The sequence below is a fragment of the Ranitomeya variabilis genome, chromosome 2 (assembly GCF_051348905.1).
Source record: "Ranitomeya variabilis isolate aRanVar5 chromosome 2, aRanVar5.hap1, whole genome shotgun sequence".
Lineage (NCBI taxonomy): Eukaryota > Metazoa > Chordata > Amphibia > Anura > Dendrobatidae > Ranitomeya > Ranitomeya variabilis.
The window spans coordinates 758,617,358-758,640,133 of NC_135233.1; the positions used below are offsets into that span (position 1 = coordinate 758,617,358).

The 22,776-nt window shown below is 40.6% G+C and overlaps 1 protein-coding gene across 6 annotated transcripts in view; it reads right to left on the reverse strand.

The window, feature by feature from the left end:
* Positions 1-22,776, reverse strand: part of KLHL32 (kelch like family member 32) — a 400,890-nt gene that overhangs the window by 46,129 nt on the left and 331,985 nt on the right. The gene's annotated exons all lie outside the window — the stretch shown is intronic.

Sequence of the window (22,776 nt, forward strand, 5' to 3'; positions counted from 1 at the left end):
GTATAACAAAGCTAATATATGTTGTGAAATTCTTCTATTAGCTTAGTTTTTGCCTTTTAATAATTACATTTCTATCTATTTGTTTTGTGGTTTTTGTGTGCAGAATAAATTTTTGTTAACACATTCTATTTCGCTAACAGCAGTCATTAACCCGGGCGAAGCCGGGTAGTACAGCTATTGCATATAAAACTCCAATGTTGCTACTCCAACTATTATGTCCTAATACACAACTTATTGTTCCATATCACAGATGGGTTAACAGCAGACCAGTTTGAATACCATTATGACTAAAGTAAGTGAAAGTCAAGACTTCAGTTGAAATTTCAAAAATTGGATTACTGCACGGAGAAAAATATTGCCTGGTCATATGAATCTGGATTTCTGTAGCATCATGCTGATAGAAGGGTCATAATTTTAGTATAAACAATAAATTATGAACTTTTCCTTTTCAGGTTGTTGGAAGGGGGAATATTACGGCAAGCAAATTTATATTAGTACATTCTGGATCTTCTGATAACTGTGAATGGATGTATGGACAGTAGGGTTTACATAAGCATTGGGACTGACCACCTCCTCCCTTCATGGCATCTGCATATCCTATGACAGAAGGACACTTTCAGCCACAAGGGTCCTATAATCATGGATTGGTACCATTCACATGCCAGCGAGTTTTCCTGATATCCTGGTGTTCACATTTCCAAGAACCTAATCCTATAGAGCATTTTAGTACTTCCATTTACTTTGCGGCAACTGTAAGAAACCATTTTGTCTGCTTGAGCCAATATTCCCAAAAAAAAGAATCGACCTACTGGAATCTATTCTATGACAAATTGCTATGGTTCTAAAGTCCACACAATGTCCAATGCGCTACTATCAGGGTGTGTTGAATAAAGTGGCCATTTCATTATGTAAAGTGCTGGCAAAAATTAGGAGACTACTGCACAGTTTTATAAAAATCAGCTTCTCTACATGTCTGATCGCCATTCCATTCCAGTGTCAGGTGAATTCCAACCAGAGTACACCTCATTCTACTTAATGTGCTTCTGATTAGGTGATCACCTGAACCAAATCTTATTTAAAGAAGGAAAGTATAAAAAACCCTGCTGTGGTGTTCACAATCATATTGCAATAGGACAAGCTGGATGGCAAAACAAGTGCTAGTTGTCATGGGCAGCCCAATCTCCAGATCTGAACCCCATTGAAAACCTCTGGAATGTAATCAAGAGATTGATGGATAGTCACAAGCCATCAAACAAAGAAGAGCTGCTTAAATGTTTGTACCAGGAGTGGCATAAAGTCAGCCAAAAGCAGTGTGAAAGACTGGTGGAAAGCATGCCAAGACACATCAAAGCTGTGCTAAAAACTCATCGTTATTCCACAAAATATTGATTTCTGAACTCTTCCTGAGTTAAAACATTAGTATCGTTGTTTCTAAATTATTTGAACTTTTTTTTGTTTTGTTTTTTGCATTATTTGAGGTCTGCAAGCAATGCATTCTTTTGCTATTTTGACCATTTCTCATTTTCAGAAAATAAATACAAAATTTATTGCTTGGAAATTTGGAGGCATGTTGTCAGTAGTTTATAGAATAAAAGAACAATTTACATTTTACTCAAAAATATATCTATAAAGAGAAAAATCAGACAAGTTGAAAATTCTCAAGTGGTCCTTTAATTTTTGCCAGAGCTATATATATATAATATACACACACACACACAGTAGCGACTCAAAGTTTTGCATTTTTTTCAAAGTGTGATTACTTCGGTCTGGTTGCTGTGATGCCATTTTCCCGGGGATGAATTGAAAGTTAATGAAGTTGTCTTCATGCGAAACCTTAATTTTAACCAAAATGCTCTGGAATATAGGTATGGTCACTTAATTAAAGGTAAATTAATTGACATTTTATTAAATTAGATCACAAAACAAATTTAAATATTAGACAAAGATAACACAAGTAAACACAAAATGCAGCTTTTTAATGCAATACTGAATCTTAGTATCTCTTACCCATAAATCACCCATGTGGACCAAATACCAAAGCGGCCCCAACGTGCGTTTTGCATGGCTTCTTCAGATAGCCCCTGAAGGTAAGAGATATTAAGTTTCAGTATTGCAGTTTTGGTTTCCAGGGATCACTATGGTCATGGTTTCTCAGTGCAGTCACAATGAATCACTTTATTGATGAGTGTACATGGTGTGATTTTACACTGGCATAAAAGCTATGTGATGCTGGCAATTTAAATATGTTTGATATAATACATGGACTTCTATACTGTACTAGCTACTATATTCTATAGATTTTTTTTTTACATAAAAATGTATTATATAGTATCTCTTCCCAACCCAAATACATACAGTATATGTGGCATGTACTATATTGACACTTGTATATTGCTTATGCTTTTGTCTTCAAGTTTGTTCTAATTATTATATTTCATTTTTAAAGATATTTGTGTAATAAAAATTACTATATTTTTGGATGGAATAGTTACTCCATTTTTTCTGGTGTATGAATCATCAGGGCCCACATACACACATTCCTTTGTCTGCCAAATCCATCAACATCAGCAAATTTGGCTTGGCCATTAGTCTGTGTAAGGAACAATCAGAGTATCACGGGGGTGTCAGAGGCTGCAGACCGTTGCTCTGCATCTGACTGCAGAAGGTCTCAGCAGTTTGCATTGCAGACTTCTTCCTGGGCCTTCTGAGTTTGGGACCCAGTGGCGGCCTCCCCCCAGTTCTAGTTGACACACCTGGACAAGGGTGTATATAACTCCCAGATTGCTGTTGGAAGGCGCGGTTGATATTTCTATTTCCAGTTCCCTGTTGCGGCTTGGAGCTATAGCAATCGGCTATCTTCCTCCCTGGTGTTTGGAGGACATCCATGTTTCTCTCTGTGTCTACTCAAGCTAAGTGCTCCCCCTTGTTTGTATATCCCATCTGTCTGTAGTGGAAGTGGGGATTGACTACACTCATCCTGTCCTTCCCGATGCAGGTCTTATCGCCAGGGTCAGGCAGGGATTAGGTATCCTGCTTGGCGATAGGTGCGGAACCTATGTAGGGACGATAGGGCAGACAGGGTGACATTAGATCTGTCTAGGCATCTCCACTCCCCTCTTCCCTAGTGTTTGGTTCCCTTTCCCTGATCCCTTTGTGTTGCACTTAGCCTTTCCTACACGTTACGTGACACAGAGCTTGTTCCAATCACAACAGTTTCAGGCAGATGTCAGCGGTATAACACAGCCGGCAAGTGCCATGTATAGAGTGGACTCCCAAACACGCTTCATACACTCATACTAGACACGTAAGTTACAAGTATGCGAAGGGTTTAACCAAATATTCTTATTTTTTCAGGTATAATGCAGTGTTGGAAATCTCTCCTGTTGGAAGGTTCGTCTGTTTATTTTTAATAATGTCTTTCAATATGTTGGATGTTTAATTCCTACTGCTGCAGGCTGTTTAGCTCCAGCAAGAAAAATGTTTTCTCCTATTCAGGACTAAATTAGTATGCTAATATGCTTTAACCTTTTCTTGTCTTTTTGGCCCACAATCGGTTTTCGTGCATTGCTTCCTTTGTTTGTAGAAGCTCCAAATCCTCGATTAGCAAATACAAATTATCATCCACCATGTATTCAAGAAATCTATTTTGTACTTCATGTATCACATTGTGAAATGTTTGTTTTTTTCTTACTTTTGATACATACATAAAGGACTCCCAAGAACTTTATTTCCCCTAAACCTGTGTATAGTATATGTGAACTGTATGTACTGTAGTGTCGGTGTGTTAATATGCACACTATGGCCCCAATTCCTTTGCACCTGTTTTTTCTTTACTTGTTTTGTCCCTTTTCTCTTTGCGCCCAATTCATTATTCTATTTGCGCCTTCTTTGAAGTCTATTTTATGTATGCACACGTTTTTATTTTATTTTGCTTTGTCGATGGAATCTAGTAATTCCAGATATTTTAACTCGATTCATCAGTTGCGACGATTTAAAAAGATGCAACATTTGTTGCAATTCCACTCCAGTCTGCCTCAGGTGTATTTTTCAGTATGATTCTGGAGCAATTTTTGCGATTTTTGCCACCAAAAAGGAAGAAAGTTCACTTTGGACACTGCGTCAAATTAATTAATTAATTAATCCCATGCTCTATTTTGATGAATTTGGCGCCAAAACTAGCAACTAATACAAGACAAAAAAGGAAAGTGACTTAAAAAAAAAGCAAATAATGTGCTATGTGTGACCCAGAAGCCTCTTTTACAATGGAAGCCTGTGGCACCTCATTCATATGCTCTATAGGCTTACCATGTAAAAGCCACTTTGGGTCGTAAAATAACCGTCACTCAAAAGAGAACTGGAGCGGAGCTGGATACCGGTAGAGATGGTGGTAGGAGAGTAAACACACTGACACTACAGGACATACACATATAGACAGGTTTAAGGGGAAAAAAGGTAAAGGGAGGGATTCTTTAATGAAGTGTGCACACTTGCATGTGTCTGTATGTAGATTGGAAACTTTTGACGACACTTTGGGAAGTGCTGTGGAACATATGGGCAATATGAGGGTGAGTCAGGAGTGGACTCAGACAGAAGAGGGCCCCTGTGCAAGAATAGTATATGGGCCATTTGCACTCCAATGACACATTATAATGTACTATTCTAGCTACGTTGGAGGTAGATGTAAGGCCCCCATACCTTTCGGGCCCCTGGGCGACTGCCCAGGTTGCACTAATAGTATGTCCTTGCTTGATGAGTGCAATATCCATTTATGCTGTGGAATATGATGGCACAGTGAATAAACATTACACGGTTGCTAGAGGTTTTTTCACAGCATGTACATTAGTGTAAATATACACTAGATCAAATGTAATAATAATAGACAAACACATTGAATTGCGAGTTTTGGCATTTTCATGCCTGTTTCTCCCAGCTCTATTAAAATGGATGGAGAGGGGCAGGCTAAGGACACAACGGGGACGGAAAGCTACAGCTCGTCTATTTATCAGCGAGCTATGACATTCCCTATGTTAGAAATCTCACTCCAGTCAGGGACTGGAGTAAGATTTCTGGCATAGCACTCAGAGGCACGGTGACAATTGTCAGACGCTTTCGATTCTTTAATAGATGTTCTCTTACAAACCCCCTCATCAAGTTCGGTGAGAAAATTTCTGGTCTTGATGAAGAGGAGTCAATGTGCCTCATAACTAGTTCAAGGCCAGTCCCGAGCTGCTGTCAGCGCTCCCCTACACTGACAGTTTTCTACCAATACACTCATATATGGAGAGACCTGTCAGTCATGGGACAGTGAGAAGCTGCTGGGGACTGGCCTCAGATTCATCATCAAAGACATCCACAGCCATATTTGAAGGTATATTTTATCCGAAACATCACAGCTCGTGTCTCATTCATTCTGCTTTTGGTTAGGGAAGCATGAATCAGCCGACAGGTTCTCTTTAATATTTACTGTTTTTCTCTTATACATAGTATACACAATAACAAAGATAACTGCATTTACCATAACACCATCACCAGCGAACTCTGCAACCATGCAACATCAACTGCTTGCATTGCAATCAGTGTTCATAAAAACATGAAAGTAGTGCCAAACAGAAATGTTTTAGGTTTATGCTGAAAACATATTTCTCCATTATTTAATTCTAAACAAAGTTTTTTAGAAAATATTTTGAAACGGTTTTAGATCTGAAACAGTAACACTCTCCGAATAGAACATGTAGGAATAAAATGAAAATAGGAATTTTGCTTTCAATCAACTTTGCATAAATTAATAGTACAGGCAATATTAGAAACCATGCAATATATTTTATCAGAGAAATCTGTTTCTTTCCTCACGTATGAACCACTTCTTCCCCACACTCTTGCCTAAACTCACCATCAACGCTAATTTAAAAAAATCAGCTAAACCCTATCTTATGCAATTGAAGACAGACTGCCAGCATAGTAAGATGTCAGGCCATATAGCTTATTATACGCTATGGAGAAGGGAAGTGGAGTGAACAGCAGACTGAGGAAACAGAAAAAGGGACATACACAAAGATTGTGCTGAGCCTCCTAACAAGTCTTTTACCCCACATCAGAGATGGATTTACATCTACACCACTCAGTACTGCTGTATATTGTCATCAATGCTGCTGCTTCTCTGTGTGCTATAAAAGGAATGAGGACCAGAAATCTATTTCTCTGTGTATGGGAGACAGCTAGTCTCATCAAACCAACTCAGAGCCAACTGTAAATTAAGAGTCAGAGTCTTCAGACAGGAGATCTGGTGAAAATGCAGGAAAGTGGGTACATACAGTGGGGAAAATAAGTATTTGATACACTGCCAATTTTGCAAGTTTTCCCACCTACAAAGATTGGAGAGGTCTGTACTTTTTATTGTAAGTACACTTCAACTCTGAGACAAAATCTTAAAAAATCTAGAAAATCACATGAATCCTATTGAACACATCTGAGACATCATGTCTCGCACCATCCACCAATGTCATGTTGCACCACAGACTGTCCAGGAGTTGGCGGATGCTTTAGTCCGGTTCTGGGAGGAGACCATCCGCCACCTTATCAGGAGCATGCCCAGGCATTGTAGGAAGGTCATACAGGCACGTGGAGGCCACAAACACTACTGAGCATCATTTCCTTGTCTTGAGGCATTTCCACTGAAGTTGGATCAGCCTTTAACTTCATTTTCCACTTTGATTTTGAGCATCATTCCAACTCCAGACCTCCGTTGGATATTAGTTGTGATTTACGCTGATCATTTTTAGGTTTTATTGCTCTCAACACATTACACTATGTAACGAATAAAGATTTACAACTGGAATATTTCAGTGATATCGAGGATGTGGGATTTTAGTGCTCCCTTTATTTTTTTGAGCAGTATATATATATATATATATATATATATATACACACACACACGCACACAGACTTTGCGCGCATACAGTATATAGACAATATATGCATACATACATATATGCATATACTGCATTCATAGACTTTATATATACACCCTGCTCACATACATATAATAATAAACACTCTTCTTATATAAATAAATATATATATGTGTGTAGCAATGCCGCTCACTTGGGAGTGATCTGAGGTATCACAGGAAATGTTTCTATTTAAAGTCCGTCTTATTTCAGTTCTCATAACCTACATCATAGGAAACTCAAATGCATCCCATGTCCGGCATAAAATAAAGCATAAAACAAGTCCATGCAATAGTGCTGGTTAGGCACCTGGCTTAGAGTCCAGCTTCTTAGTCCTTTAGCAAATGCACTATTTACTAAGGAGGGTTGTATCAACATTCTATTGTTCATTAGATTTTTAAAACTTTTGATAAAGCAACACCTATAAAAAAATGTCTACACTATATGAAATAATTCTAGGAGAATATAGGTATAGAAACATGCTGGTTAGAGATGAGCAAATCGTTTGAAGTTAGAATTTACCAATGTTGCCTAAAATTAGATTCACGATCAATAAATTTGCATGAATTTCAATACTGCAAAGTGTGTAATTGCTAGTAAAATGCACATGGGGGAAAGACAGAGGGAACCCCGCTGACCATAGGAGCTTATACTTTACAGACAAGAAAGAGGACCCAACTTACCATAAGAATTTACCCTCTACTAGAGTGAAAAAGAGAGGAACCCACTGACCATAAGAGCTTGCGCTCTACAAGAGAGGACCACATAGACCATAGGAGTTTACAGTCTGAAGAAGAGAGATTCTGGAGATGTACAAAATGTGATCCACTGGGAAATCATAATCTGTTATGGTCCAGATACTGACCACCACTCTGTAAGGTATGTAATCCGCAAGATGTCCCAGCTGCAGGGCATTTTGGGGAAGCCCACGCGGCAATGCAAAATGATGCTAGCCTGCTCTTTGATTCCACGCCAATGTTGAAAATGATGCCAGGCAAGAGGTTTTTTTTTTAAAACCGTGAATCAAATCTACAAATGTTCAAATTCACATGAAACTGCAAATCTCAGAAAATGTATATCAAACTAGATCCTCCATGAAACAATATGCTCATCTCTAATGCTAATACCTAAATGTTTGTTTTTTTTATGTATAACACTTTCTTATTGCCAAACTTGTAAAAAAATTAGCTATAAAAAGACTATTGTACAACCTCGATGCATATATTTTCCTATATGTAAATTCAAAAAGTGCTAATTTGCATATGATATGGCCTCAAACTCCTGAGGGAGGAAACTAGTATTTTCAAGACACATCGATTGTTGAACTGACTGAACTTATTGCTGAACTATCCTCACCCAGCATTCCAAAGGGAAAGTGTGACATCACCAAGCTCAAGGCAGCTGTACCCGCTGTCCACATCTTCTCTCTGCCAGACGACTCTCTTCACACACATGCCACCGGCTGGGGCACTTCTACTCTGTGAAACGTCGAACGTAATGCCCTAAAAGAAGCAGCTGCAACCTCAAGTCTCCATAAGGTTATGAATGCTGGATTTGGACACCGTCCTCCCAGTGAAAGCCTCCACAAGGTAAAACCTGTTGGATCAGGACACTGTCCCTTGCGTTCAGTGAATCACTAGCACCTTGCAGTGTGGTCAATTGGAATAGACAAAGACAATACTGTCCTTAAATATCCTGCTAACTACTTGATAATCACACCTGTTCATTACAGGGAAAACCTGCATAACTCCATGTTGATTTCACGCAGGCAGCACTTTAAAGAGACACTTCTGAGCAAATATACCCCAGCTGTCACTTCATTGACCTATAGGAAATAGTGGACTGGCACGTGTTTATTGATCTGATGCACGCAGTATTCCATAGAGATATTGTTGAGCAACTATACCCCTGCTGGTTGTATATAGTCTGCTACTAATTGTTTTAATCGGAAATACTATTAAACCTCAAGCCTGATTTTTAAGCCATATCATATGCAAATTAGAACCTCTTGAATTTACATATAGGAAAATATCTCCATCTGCACTCTAGCTTTATGTGTGTGCTCTAAAGCCCAACATTTTCAATAATATGCTCATATAATAATAAATATGCTTAATTTTATTCTTAAATGAACGCACTATAAGGCTACTAACCTACTATGTGCACATTATCACTCCAGGTTGAGTGGTTTCTATACATATTACTCTAGACACCCTGTCAGAGGGAGCACTTATATATTCCCAATACCTTCTCCTGTGAGCAGGTTCACAATTTCATATTTTTATTTCAGTTTTAGCAACGAGTGAATTGGTCGGATTACCTGCAGCTGGGTTAAGAGGCTAGTCAGGAGCGCCATTGTGGTCATTCATATTCATATATAGTTTATTGTACAACCCCAATTCCATGAAAGTTGGAATACTGTGTACAATGTAAATAAGATAAAATGCAATGATTTGAAAATCTCTTATAACCATATTTCATCCACAGCAGAACATAGAACACAGATCAGAAGTTGAAAATTAGACATTTTTCCATTTCATTTGAAAATAGTAACTTAATTAGACATTGATCGTAGCAACACAGCTCAATAAAGTTTTGGCAGGGTTAACAAAAGACTGAAGAAGTCATTGGTATTAACGAAAACCAGCTGGAGGGTCAATTTTCAACTAAGTCATATGGCTGTGTATAAAAAGAGTATGTGAACTAGTTAAAGAGGCTGAGTCTCTCAGTAGCAAAGATAGTCAGAGGTTCACTAATCTGTGAACAACTGGTTCTAAAAATAATGGAAACATTTCAGAAAAATGTTCCTCAATGTAAAATTGGAAAGAGTTTGAATATCACACCATCTACAGGTCATAATATCCTGAAAAGATTAAGAGATTCTGGAGCAAGTAAATGTTAGATAATCTTGATCTATGGGAACTCATATGGCACTGCATTAAAAACAAGCATAATTCTCTTGTTCAACTCACTGCATGGGATGAGGAATACTTCCAGAAATCATTGCCTTGTGAACACAGCCATGCAATTCACAAATGCAAGTTAAAACTCAATCATGCAAAGAACAAACAATATTTCAACACAATCCAGAAATGCTGACATATTCTCTGGACCAAAACAATTTTAAAATGGACTGAGGCAAAATGGAAAACTGTTCTGTTGTCAGATTATTCATAATTTGAAATTCTTTATGGAAACCACAGGTGCTGTGTCCTGCAGACTCAAGAGAAGAGCAAGTTATCAGCACACAGCAAAAAGCTTTCATCTCTGATGGCATGGGGTGGCATTAGTGCCTTGGGCATGGGCAGCTGACACATCTTGAAAAACATCAATTATGAGCATTATATACATGTTTTAGAATAAATGCTCCCATACAGACAACATCCCTATTTCAGGGAAGAGCTTGCATATTTCAGAACGACAATGCTAAACCACATACTGCATCAAGCGCAACATCATGACTCCACAGAAGAAGAGTTTGTGTGATGAAATGGATGACGGAAGTCCAGACCTTTCACCAATAAAAAGTGCCCAGTTTATAGGATACAGTGTATAGATATTGCCCCACAAAGCCTATCGTTTCATACTGTATTGTCCATGTTTTTGGTACACCAGTGCCATATAATATCAACACAATGCTCAATTAAAGAGTGCGTATGGTGTCAAGTCAGTCCTGCTAGGTCTAACATAGATTCACACTGTACCTAAATGGATAGGTTATAGAGTGCAGGACAGTGTCATACAGAGCCTAGTAAAACAGTATCCTACAGATAAGGTTATAATCTATGTTATATTTATATTAAAATTCAACAGGATATTAGCAGACATTTGTCTCTTGAAGTTTATACTTCTTTAGCTGCATGAGAGTGACCAGTCATAAACATGAGGTATCATACAGGACGAAAAAGAAACAACCCCCCCCCACAGTAGCTTTGAATCTCAGAGACATTTAATGAGAGTCATTCTGCTCTCACTGATCTCACTGCAAAGCTGTGTGTAATTATGAATGCTCCCAGTAGAGCAGAGATGAGTGGGATTACTTACAGCTTTCAGCCATTATCTTCTGGCAGTCATCGTGGGGTGGGGAAGGGCAGTACAGCATAGCTGAGCTTTGACTCATTACAAAGACATCTGCAGCTCTCCTCCCACAATGCTGTCAGCCTTGTTGCCTTCCCCATACTGTCTGCACTGATCTGAAATGTGTTAGTATTTTCCACTCTACTCCTGTCACTTTGAAATCAGGCATGGCTCTGCAGTGAAATCAGTGAGGGAAGCAGACTATCTGTCACTACATGTCTCACACAGAAAAAAAACATTTTCTAAGTTATTGTGGGGGCGTAGTCTTTTTCCACTGTAAGCACTGCATGTTGCCGCCTGCTTATGATTAGTCAACTTCATTAAGGGTAAGAAGTAAACCTCCTCAGAGACAAATTTCTGTTGTTCTTATCATTAATTATAAGAGAAAAAAAACTGTAATCCCAAAAGTAATTCCAATATAAATAAAAGCACAGAGAAAGCATATTACATCATATACATGCTACTCCATAATTAACAGAAATCACATACAATTGGGTGAAAAATGTTTACCCCTTCCTGATTTCCTATTCTTTTGCATGGTTGTCACACTTAAATGTTTCAGATCACCAAACAAATTTAAATATTAGACAAAGATAACACAAGGAAACACAAAATGCAGTTTTTAAATGATGGTCCTTATTTTTAAGGAAAAAAAGAGATTCAAACTTACAGGGCCATGTGTGAAAAAGTGATTGCCTGCCCCCCTTAAAGCATATATTAATTGTGGTTTATCACATCTTTGGGGAGCTGAGTTCAAATTCCCTAGCCACACCAAGAACTGATCACTGGCACACCTGTTCTCAAGAAATCATTTAAATAGGACCTGCTTGACAAAGTGAAGTAGACCAAAAGTCCTCAAAAGCTAGATATCATGCCGCAATCCAAAGAAATTCTGAAACAAATGAGAAACAAAGTAATTGAGATGCATCAGTCTGGAAAAGGTTCTAAAGACATTTCTAAAGCTTTGGACTTCAGCGAACCACAGTGAGAGGCATTATCCACAAATGGCAAAAACATGAAACAGTGGTGAACCTTCCCAAGATTGTCCGGCCCACCAAAATTATCCCATGAGCGCAGCAACGACTCATTCGAGAGGGCACAAAAGACCTCAGACAACATCCAAAGAGCTGCAGGTCTCACTTTTCGCAGTTGAGGTCAGTGTTCATGACTCCACCATAAGAAAGAGACTAGGCAAAAATGGCCTGCATTGCAGAGTCCCAAGATGAAAACCATTGCTGAGCAATAACATAAAGGCTTGCCTCAGTTTTGCCAGAAAGCATCTTGATGATCCCCAAGTCTTTTGGGAAAATACTCTGTGGACTGATGAGACAAAAGTTGAACTTTTTGGAAGGTGTATGTCCTTTACATCTGGCATAGAAGTAACACAGTATTTCAGAAAGTTAACATTACGCCAACAATAAAATATGGTGGTGATAGTGTGATGGTCTGGGGCTGTATTGCTGCTTTAGAAACTGGAAGTCTTGCTGTGATAAATGGAACCATCTGCTGTCTAGCAAAAAATGTTCATGACCTCAAGCTGAAGCACACTTGGGTTATGCAGCAGGACAATGATCCAAAACACAATGACAAGTCCAACCTCTGAATGGCTTAAGAAAAAAAATTAAGACTTTGGAGTGGCCTAGTTAAAGTCCTGACCTTAATCAGATTGAGATGCTGTGGCATGACCTTAAAAAGGCTTCATGCTCGGAAACCCTACAATGTGGCTGAATTACAACAATTCTGCAAAGATGAGTGGGCTAAAATTCCTCCAGAGCGTTGTAAAAGACTCATTGCCTTTTATTGCAAATGCTTGCTTGCAGTTGTTGCTTCTAAAACCTTAATTTAAAAATTGCATTTTGTGTTTACTTATGTTGTCTTTGCCTAATATTAAAATGTGTTTGGTGATCTGAAATATTTAAGTGTGTCAAACGTGCAAAAGAATTGGATAATCAAGAAAGGGGCAAACACTTTTTCACACAACTGTAAGTATATCCACAATGTTAATTACAATGCAATCCTGAAAGTTATATCTATAGAAATTTGGTGCAATGTAATACACACAAATAGTGCAATATAATACATAAAATTCAATCATTAGTAAAGAGATGAAGATGTATTGTAGTCAGATATACCAACAAATAAAAAATAAATTGTGTCACCACATCGGCTTCCACCTCAGACCCTGACACGTGTTTCAACCCTATTTCTTCTCTTTAGTATTGATTACATTTTGTGTATTATATTGCACTATTTGTGTACATCACATTTCACCAAATTTCTATAGATGTGACTTTCATCATTTCATTGTAATTAACTTTGTGGATATACAGTACTTATGTGCATATACATACCTGTTATTATCATTCCTTGGTAGTATTTTGTCATCCATGCCTACCTCTTATACTGTCTTTTTATCATAATTATATTGTGTCTCTCATCGGCCTCCCCTTGCTTTCATTGCTTATTGATCTTAATTTATTTTTACGTTTTCATTTTTAGTGTATAATTGTATAATACGTCAATACAATATTCATTGTTTACATACATTTCATTATTATTTGATTATTATGGAGTAATACTTATATGGTATATTATAACCTAAACTTTACAAATATCTCAACAATTGAAAAGAGGAATTAAAAAGGAAAAATTACGCTTTATTTAGGCAGTTTAACATAAGCAAACTGGTGAAAGGTCCTCTTTGAGTAAGTGGAACACAAGTACAATCTTGCACATCAGTATAATAATGTGTAGTGTAACAAGAAGCAAATCCTTCACAGTGCTAATTGAGTTAGAAGCTACAATATCAAATATAAAATTATGACAATCACACTACCAAAAAATCTTATTGATTTCAGAAAACCACATATGAATCCAAGAGTACTATTAATGATAAAATTACAAAACACTGCCCCATTGGTCAGCTGTGAAACAAAAAAGCTGCTTAAATTTTTTCATTTACCTTTCAGTAAATGAGCAGTTGAAAAAGAAGATAACTCTGATGCCAGTGAAGCACTGGGACAATGTTACTGTAATCCACCACCCAGGAGGATTTTGACAAGCCTGATGAGTCCTTGGAACATAAACCTTGTGTAGATTTTGATCTAATTAAGGCTTGAAGGACTAGCTGAAAGTGCCAGAGCAAGTTTGGACTGAGTGAATGCACATGGGAGAGGACAAGTAACTACTCTTCTTCCATAAGACAGAAATCAAATGTCATTCACAAAAACTTTTTCTCTTTTGCTGTTTTAGGTTTAAACATTTGTACTGTGGGAATAGCGGTATAGGGCAAGGTAAGGTCATTAATGACATTTTCTCGGTCTCCCATGACAGCACTACGGAGAGAGGGGATCCGCCCTTCGGGGACAGGAAACCTACAGATACATAAGGGCGGTACCTCTCCCTCGCATCAGTTGGTTTCCTGTCCCTGAACGGGGAACCTCCTTTCGGCGGTACCTGCAAGGAAGACGTCGTATCCACGGACCGGGACCGGACAGTCGAGTTCTGGCAGCGAGGAGGCTCCTGCCGCGGCTGGTCCGGCACCCGAAGCCGCCACCGCTGAGACCGATGGGGTTTTCAGGGTGAGCGGGGGAGAGGCCGCCGCCAGACTCCGACGGACGAAGGGGCGCTGGTCACCCGGAGCTCCTGTGCCGGCTGCTGCACGGGCCGGGTGTAGTAAGATGGCCGCCGCTCCGGAAATGCGGCATCAACTTCCGGGTCATCCCCGCGCGCATGCGCGGCAAGGTCTCCTCTCCCAGGGATGTGGCAGGACCGGAAGTGACGGAAAACGCCGGAGCTGGCGCCGGATTTAAAAAGGGAGATGGTGCACACATGATTGTCGCACTATCTCCCTTTCACTATGGAGGACAGCGATTCACAGCAGCTGCAGCCAAGGCAGCAGCATCATAAGAAAAATGACCCAAAGAGCTCCAGAAGTGGATCAAGCAGTCGATCCACACAGCGCAGCAGATCTGCTGCAAGGACTAACTCTCCTCCTCAAGAGGCTTCACTTCCAGATCCCGGCCCTCCTCCAGAACCGGTACCTGCCTCCACATCTGAATGGTGAGTGATCTCCGTGAAAGTACACATTTCCTATAATAGGGCTCCCTCTTCTCCCTTACTAGGGTAAGAAGAGCCTGGAGAAAAAGAAAAATAGAGTTTGCCCCACATGCAACAAAGCTTTGCCGGCAACCTGGGGAAAAAAGCTTTGTAAATCTTGTATCCAGCGTTTGTTATGTGAAGAAACCCCTGACTTCGCTTCCGAACTTAAAACCATAATTAGATCGGAAGTTCAGAATGCCCTATTATCCTCCAAAAAAGGGAAGGAAAAGGTGAAGGAGACGGTATATGCTCACTCTGTCCGATCCTCATCTGAGGATGCGGACTCTGATGATTCCAAATCCTCCCTATCTTCCTCTGACGAAGATTCGGGCCGTCACTGCTTCCCATTAGAGGAAGTGGACGCTTTGGTTAAAGCCGTCAGGGCCACCATGGGGGTTGAGGATCCCAGACCCGATAAAACGGCTCAAGACATTATGTTCGGAGATCTGACACAAAAAAAGCGGAGAGCTTTTCCATTAAACTCCAATGTCCAGACACTAATCCAAAAAGAATGGGAGAAACCGGACAGGAGACATTCTTCAGTACCCTCGCTGAAAAGAAAGTATCCCTTCGATGATGAGGCGTCCACTTCTTGGGACAAGGCACCCAAATTGGACGTAGCAGTAGCTAAAGCTTCAAAAAAATTCGCGCTCCCATTTGAGGATATGGGTACCCTCAAAGACCCCTTAGACAAAAAAGCAGATACCTTTCTCAAAGGGGCTTGGGAATCGGCTGGAGGTAGCCTGAGACCTGCAGTCGCAGCGACCTGCACCTCCAGGTCTTTGATGGTGTGGGTTGACCAGCTGGAAAGCCAGATCAAGGACGGATCACCCAGAAGTAAATTGTTAGACTCAATTCCTGCAATTAGAGCAGCAGCAGCTTTTCTAGCAGACTCCTCAGCGGACTCAGTACGTCTAACATCCAAGGCCGCTGCTCTCTCCAATGCGGCCAGAAGGACCCTATGGCTTAAAAGCTGGCCAGGGGATCTCCAAACCAAATTAAAGCTGTGTTCTATTCCATGCGAGGGAAACTTCTTATTCGGGGAAACCTTGGATGACATCCTCCAGAAAGCGGGAGACAAAAAGAAGGGGTTTCCAAATCTGGGACCAGCCCCATTTAAACAGTCCTTTCGGAATAGAAAATTTTTTCGTCGAAGACCTCCTAGAGACCAAAATAAATGGGAAGAAGGTAGAAGGCGAGATAGAGGCTACCTCTTTGGCAACACCTCCCGCGACAAAAAACCCACCAAATGACATTGTCCCTGCGGTGGGGGGAAGACTCACCGCATTTCTTCCTGCTTGGAAGAAAATATCCAACAACACCTGGATTCTAAGACTCATACAATTTGGCCTAAAAATAGATTTCCTTTCCCTCCCCCCTCGAAATCCATAAAAGGGAAAATAAGAAACTTCCAGTACAGGGCCCTCCCGTTCGGGATTTCTATAGCTCCGCGGATATTTACAAAAATAGTAGCGGAGATGATGGCCCACATAAGGGAACAGAACATTATCATAGTCCCTTACTTGGACGACTTTCTTATTGCCAGCGACTCGGCTCAAAATTGCAGACATCAGAGAGACCGGGTAATGACTACTCTGACGGAATTAGGTTGGCTCATAAATATAAAAAAATCAAAGTTGGAACCTTCTCAGGTACAGGAGTTCCTAGGGTTGACGTTAGACTCCCGGGTTCAAGAATGCCGGCTCCCGGGCCCCAAAAAAGACAAAATTTTGGCCATGATAGCACAAACACTGCAAAACCCCTCCATGACTCTAAGGAGGGCAATGTCTCTACTGGGGTCTCTATCCTCATGCCTGCCGGCGATACCCTTTGCACAATTCCACACAAGGGAGCTTCAGTGGCACATACTAGAATGGCAGGAAATTTTAAAAAACAATTTGGAAAGCAGGGTCACTCTAAATTCCTCCGTTATTCATTCCCTCCTCTGGTGGGGAAAGAGCCAGAATATTTCAAAAGGGATTCCTTGGGTACCCAAAATATCTCGGGTAATAACAACCGATGCGAGTCCCAGGGGGTGGGGGCCCACATGGGAAACAGAGTGACTCAGGGCAACTGGTCAATTCAGGAACTATCAGCATCCTCAAATCAAAAAGAACTCTGGGCGGTGTATCAGGCTCTCCTGTCGTTTCTTCCCTACATACGAGGACATCATGTCCGAATTTTCTCGGACAATATAGTGACAGTAGCTTACATAAATCACCAGGGGGGAACAAGGTCTTGGTCACTGATGAATTCCTCCGCCAAAATTCTCCGCCTTGCAGAAACGAATTTACTTTCCCTTTCCGCACTACATATTCTAGGTTCAAAAAACGAGAAAGCGGATTACCTGAGTCGAACTCAGTTGAGACAAGGCGAATGGTCCCTGAATCAGTCTGTCTACAACCAGATCACGAAAATGTGGGGAACCCCAACAATAGACCTGTTCGCCAATCACAAAAACAAAAAAGTAAACAAATTTTGTTCTCTAAGCCCAGAAGGGAATCCCCAGGCTCTGGATGCTTTTCTCATTCCATGGACACACAAACTAACTTATGCTTTTCCACCAACCATTCTAATTCCGGCGGTCATCCGCAAGGTCAGAGAGGACAAAACAAAGATGATCCTTATTGCCCCATTCTGGCCAAAAAGGACATGGTTTTCCTGGCTAAGGATGCTATCGGTCTCAGACCCATGGGTTCTACCGAATCTGCCAGACCTATTACAGCAAGGACCGATCCTCCACCCACAGGAGACGAACTTGCATTTGACAGCCTGGCTTTTGAACGGGAACTGTTAATAAAAAGAGGCTTTTCAGACAACTTGGTTGCAACATTATTAAAATGTAGAAAACCTATTACTACCAAAATATATGGCAAAACATGGAAAAAATTCTTGTCTGTATCCAAAGTCAAAATCCAGGACGGACCTTCAATTAATAAGATACTTGAGTTCCTACAAAAAGGACTGGAACAAGGATTAGCGGTTAGTACTCTTAAGGTGCAGATAGCAGCCCTGGGTGCTCTCTATAACCAGAATATAGCAGCCAAACCATGGATAATAAGATTCGTTAAAGCGGTAACAAGATCAAAACCTGTAGTTGCCCAAAAGATGCCCTCATGGGACCTAAATTTAGTCCTTTCTGCATTATCTGGTCCACCATTCGAACCTATAGACACGATTTCCATAAAAACACTGTCACTAAAAACCATTCTTCTAGTAGCCTTAACATCGGCGCGCAGAATAAGCGATATTCAAGCCCTATCCTCTAACCCTCCTTTTACAAAAATATTGGATGATAGAGTTACTCTTAGACCTGACCCGGCCTATCTGCCAAAAGTGGCGTCTAAATTCCATAGGTCACAGGAGATATCCCTTCCGTCCTTCTGCCCGAACCCTAGAAATAGGAAAGAACAGAAGTTCCATAATTTAGATGTCAAAAGATGCCTAGTCCAATACCTAGATTCCACCAGGGAGTATAGGAAGGAAGGCTCTCTGTTTGTTTGTTTCCAGGGTCCCAGAAAAGGATTCCGGGCATCTAAAGGCACGTTGGCAAGGTGGATAAAAGAGGCAATAGCATTGGCATATTCATCTACGGGAAATGCGATCCCGGACGGTATAAGAGCGCACTCCACAAGAGCAGTTGCTACCTCATGGGCTGAGAGGTCAGAGGTTTCAATAGAACAGATCTGTAAGGCGGCCATCTGGTCATCACCGTCAACCTTTTTTAGACACTATAGACTAAATCTAGCCTCTACGTCTGACCTAACCTTCGGTCGAAGGGTTCTTGAGGCGGTGGTCCCTCCCTAAGCTTAGTCTCTGCAATTCTCTCCGTAGTGCTGTCATGGGAGACCGAGAAAGTCATAGTTACTCACCGATAACGGTGTTTCTCGGAGCCCATGACAGCACTCGCTTATTTCCCTCCCATCACGAGTGCGGTGAGCACCTTTAATTACATATGATTTATATAATGTATATATTACAATTTAGGCACGGGGTTCCTTTTTTTTGTTAAGAAATGTTATAATATGGTATTTTCTCTGTTGTAAACTAACCTGGAGGTCCTCCGATGCTCTGTAAACCAACTGATGCGAGGGAGAGGTACCGCCCTTATGTATCTGTAGGTTTCCTGTCCCCGAAGGGCGGATCCCCTCTCTCCGTAGTGCTGTCATGGGCTCCGAGAAACACCGTTATCGGTGAGTAACTATGACTTTCAAAATTGAAATGGAAATACACGTTGCTCATGGGGTTTGTGGATTTACATGAAAAAAAAAAAGGTTGTAAAAAGAAAAAGACAAAAATGTAAAATTTATTTTGAAATGTAAAAGATCTCAAGTCTCCCGATCAACCGAAGATGGTTGTGCAGACATTATAACAAAATTCAATAAAACTCAATCTGCAGAAGCCCCTCGGCCAAACAGTGTGTGTGCATGTGAAAGGAGCATTCTTTATTAGGTGGAAAACAGAGTTTGGCTACATTCACACATCCGTCAAACACATCCATGTGCTTTCTTTTCTTTGTTTAAACAGACAGCAGACACATTCATAGAGTTTCACTGAGCAATACATACATCAGTTTTAGTAACAGATCCATGTGTCCGATCCGTAGGACTCAGGGCATGTCCTATTCTCATCCATTTTGCGAATCAGACTCGACCATTAAAGTCCAAGGGGAATTGTTCAAAATGGATGAAGCATAGAACATACATCTCTGGCAAAAATTAAGAGACCACCACATAAAAACCCTGTCATGAGCAACCCAATCTCCTGACCTGAACCCCATTGAAAACCTCTGAAAGGTAATCAAGAGGATGATGAAAAGTCACACGCCATCAAACAACAAAGAACTGCTTACATTTTTGTGCCAGGAGTAGTGTGAAAGACTGGTGGAAAACATGCCAAGACGCACGAAAGCTGTGATTAAAAATCATGGTTATTCCACAAAAAAATTGATTTCTGAACTCTTCCTGAGTTAAAACATTAACCCCTTCACCCCCAAGGGTGGTTTGCACGTTATGGACCGGGGCAATTTTTACAATTCTGACCACTGTCCCTTTATGAGGTTATAACTCTGGAACGCTTCAACGGATCCCGGTGATTCTGACACTGTTTTCTCGTGACATATTGTACTTCATGATAGTGGTAAAATTTCTTTGATATTACCTGCGTTTATTTGTGAAAAAAATGGAAATTTGGTGAAAATTTTGAAAATTTTGCAATTTTCCAACTTTGAATTTTTATGCAATTAAATCACAGTGATATGTCACACAAAATACTTAATAAGTAACATTTCCCACATGTCCACTTTACATCAGCACAATTTTGGAACCAAAATTTTTTTTTGTTAGGGAGTTACAAGGGTTAAAATTTGACCAGCAATTTCTCATTTTCACAACACCATTTTTTTTTAGGGACCACATCTCATTTGAAGTCATTTTGAGGGGTCTATATGATAGAAAATACCCAAGTGTGACACCATTCTAAAAACTGCACCCCTCAAGGTGCTCAAAACCACATTCAAGAAGTTTATTAACCCTTAAGGTGTTTCACAGGAATTTTTGGAATGTTTAAATAAAAATGAGCATTTAACTTTTTTTTCACACAAAAGTTACTTCAGCTCCAATTTGTTTTATTTTACCAAGGGTAACAGGAGAAAATGGACCCCAAAAGATGTTGTACAATTTGTCCTGAGTACGCCGATACCCCATATGTGGGGGTAAACCACTGATTGGGCGCATGACAGAGCTCGGAAGCGAAGGAGCGCCATTTGACTTTTCAATGCAAAATTGACTGGAATTGAGATGGGACGCCATGTTGCGTTTGGAGAGCCCCTGATATGCCTAAACATTGAAACCCCCCACAAGTGACACCATTTTGGAAAGTAGACCCCCTAAGGAGCTTATCTAGAGGTGTGGTGAGCACTTTGACTCACCAAGTGCTTCACAGAAGTTTATAATGCAGAACCGTAAAAATAAAAAATCATATTTTTTCACAAAAATGATCTTTTTGCCCCCAATTTTTTATTTTCCCAAGGGTAAGAGAAGAAATTGGACCCCAAAAGTTGTTGTACAATTTGTCCTGAGTATGCTGATACCCCATATGTGGGGGTAAACCACTGTTTGGGCGCATGACAGAGCTCGGAAGCGAAGGAGCGCCATTTGACTTTTCAATGCAAAATTGACTGGAATTGAGATGGGATGCCATGTTGCGTTTGGAGAGCCCCTGATATGCCTAAACATTGAAACCCCCCACAAGTGACACCATTTTGGAAAGTAGACCCCCTAAGGAACTTATCTAGACGTGTGACTTTGACCCACCAAGTGCTTCACAGAAGTTTATAATGCAGAACCGTAAAAATAAAAAATCATATTTTTTCACAAAAATTATCTTTTCACCCCTAATTTTTTATTTTCCCAAGGGTAAGAGAAGAAATTGGACCCCAAAAGTTGTTGTACAATTTGTCCTGAGTACACTGATATTCCATATGTGGGGGTAAACCACTGTTTGGGCGCATGGGAGAGCTCGGAAGGGAAGGAGCGCCGTTTGACTTTTCACTGCAAAATTGACAGGAATTGAGATGGGACGCCATGTTGCATTTGGAGAGCCACTGATGTGCCTAAACATTGAAAACCCCCACAAGTGACCCCCTAAGGAACTTATCTAGAGGTGTAGTGAGCACTTTGACCAACCAACTGCTTCACAGAAGTTTATAATGCAGAGCCGTAAAAATAAAAAATATTTTTTTTCCCACAAAAATTATTTTTTAGCCCCCAGTTTTGTATTTTCCCGAGGGTAACAGGAGAAATTGGACCCCAAAAGTTGTTGTCCAATTTGTCCTGAGTACGCTGATACCCCATATGTGGGGGGGAACCACTGTTTTGGCGCATGGGAGGGCTCGGAAGGGATGGAGCGCCATTTGAAATGCAGACTTAGATGGAATGGTCTGCAGGCGTCACATTGCGTTTGCAGAGCCCTAATGTACCTAAACAGTAAAAAAAAACCACAAGTGACACCATTTTGGAAAGTAGACCCCCTAAGCAACTCATCTAGATGTGTTGTGAGAGTTTTGAACCCTCAAGTGTTTCACTACAATTTATAACGCATAGCCGTGAAAATAAAAAATAAAAAATTTCCCCCCAAAATTATTTTTAGCCCCCAGTTTTGTATTTTCCCAAGGGTAACAGGAGAAATTGGACCCCAAAAGTTGTTCTCCAATGTGTTCCGAGTACGCTGATACCCCATATGTTGGGGTAAAGCCCTGTTTGGGCGCACGGGAGAGCTCGGAAGGGAAGGAGCACTGTTTTACTTTTTCAACGCAGAATTGGCTGAAATTGAGATCGGACGCCATGTCGCGTTTGGAGAGCCCCTGATATGCCTAAACAGTGGAAACCCCCAATTATAACTGAAACCCTAATCCAAACACACCCCTAACCCTAATCCCAACGGTAACCCTAACCACACCTCTAACCCAGACACACCCCTAACCCTAATCCCAACCCTATTCCCAACCGTAGATGTAATACAAACCCTAACTTTAGCGCCAACCCTAACTGTAGCCTTAACCCTAACCTTAGCCCCAACCCTAACCCTAGCCCCAACCTAACCCTAGCCCCAACCCTAGCCCCAACCGTAACCCTAGCCCCAACCGTAACCC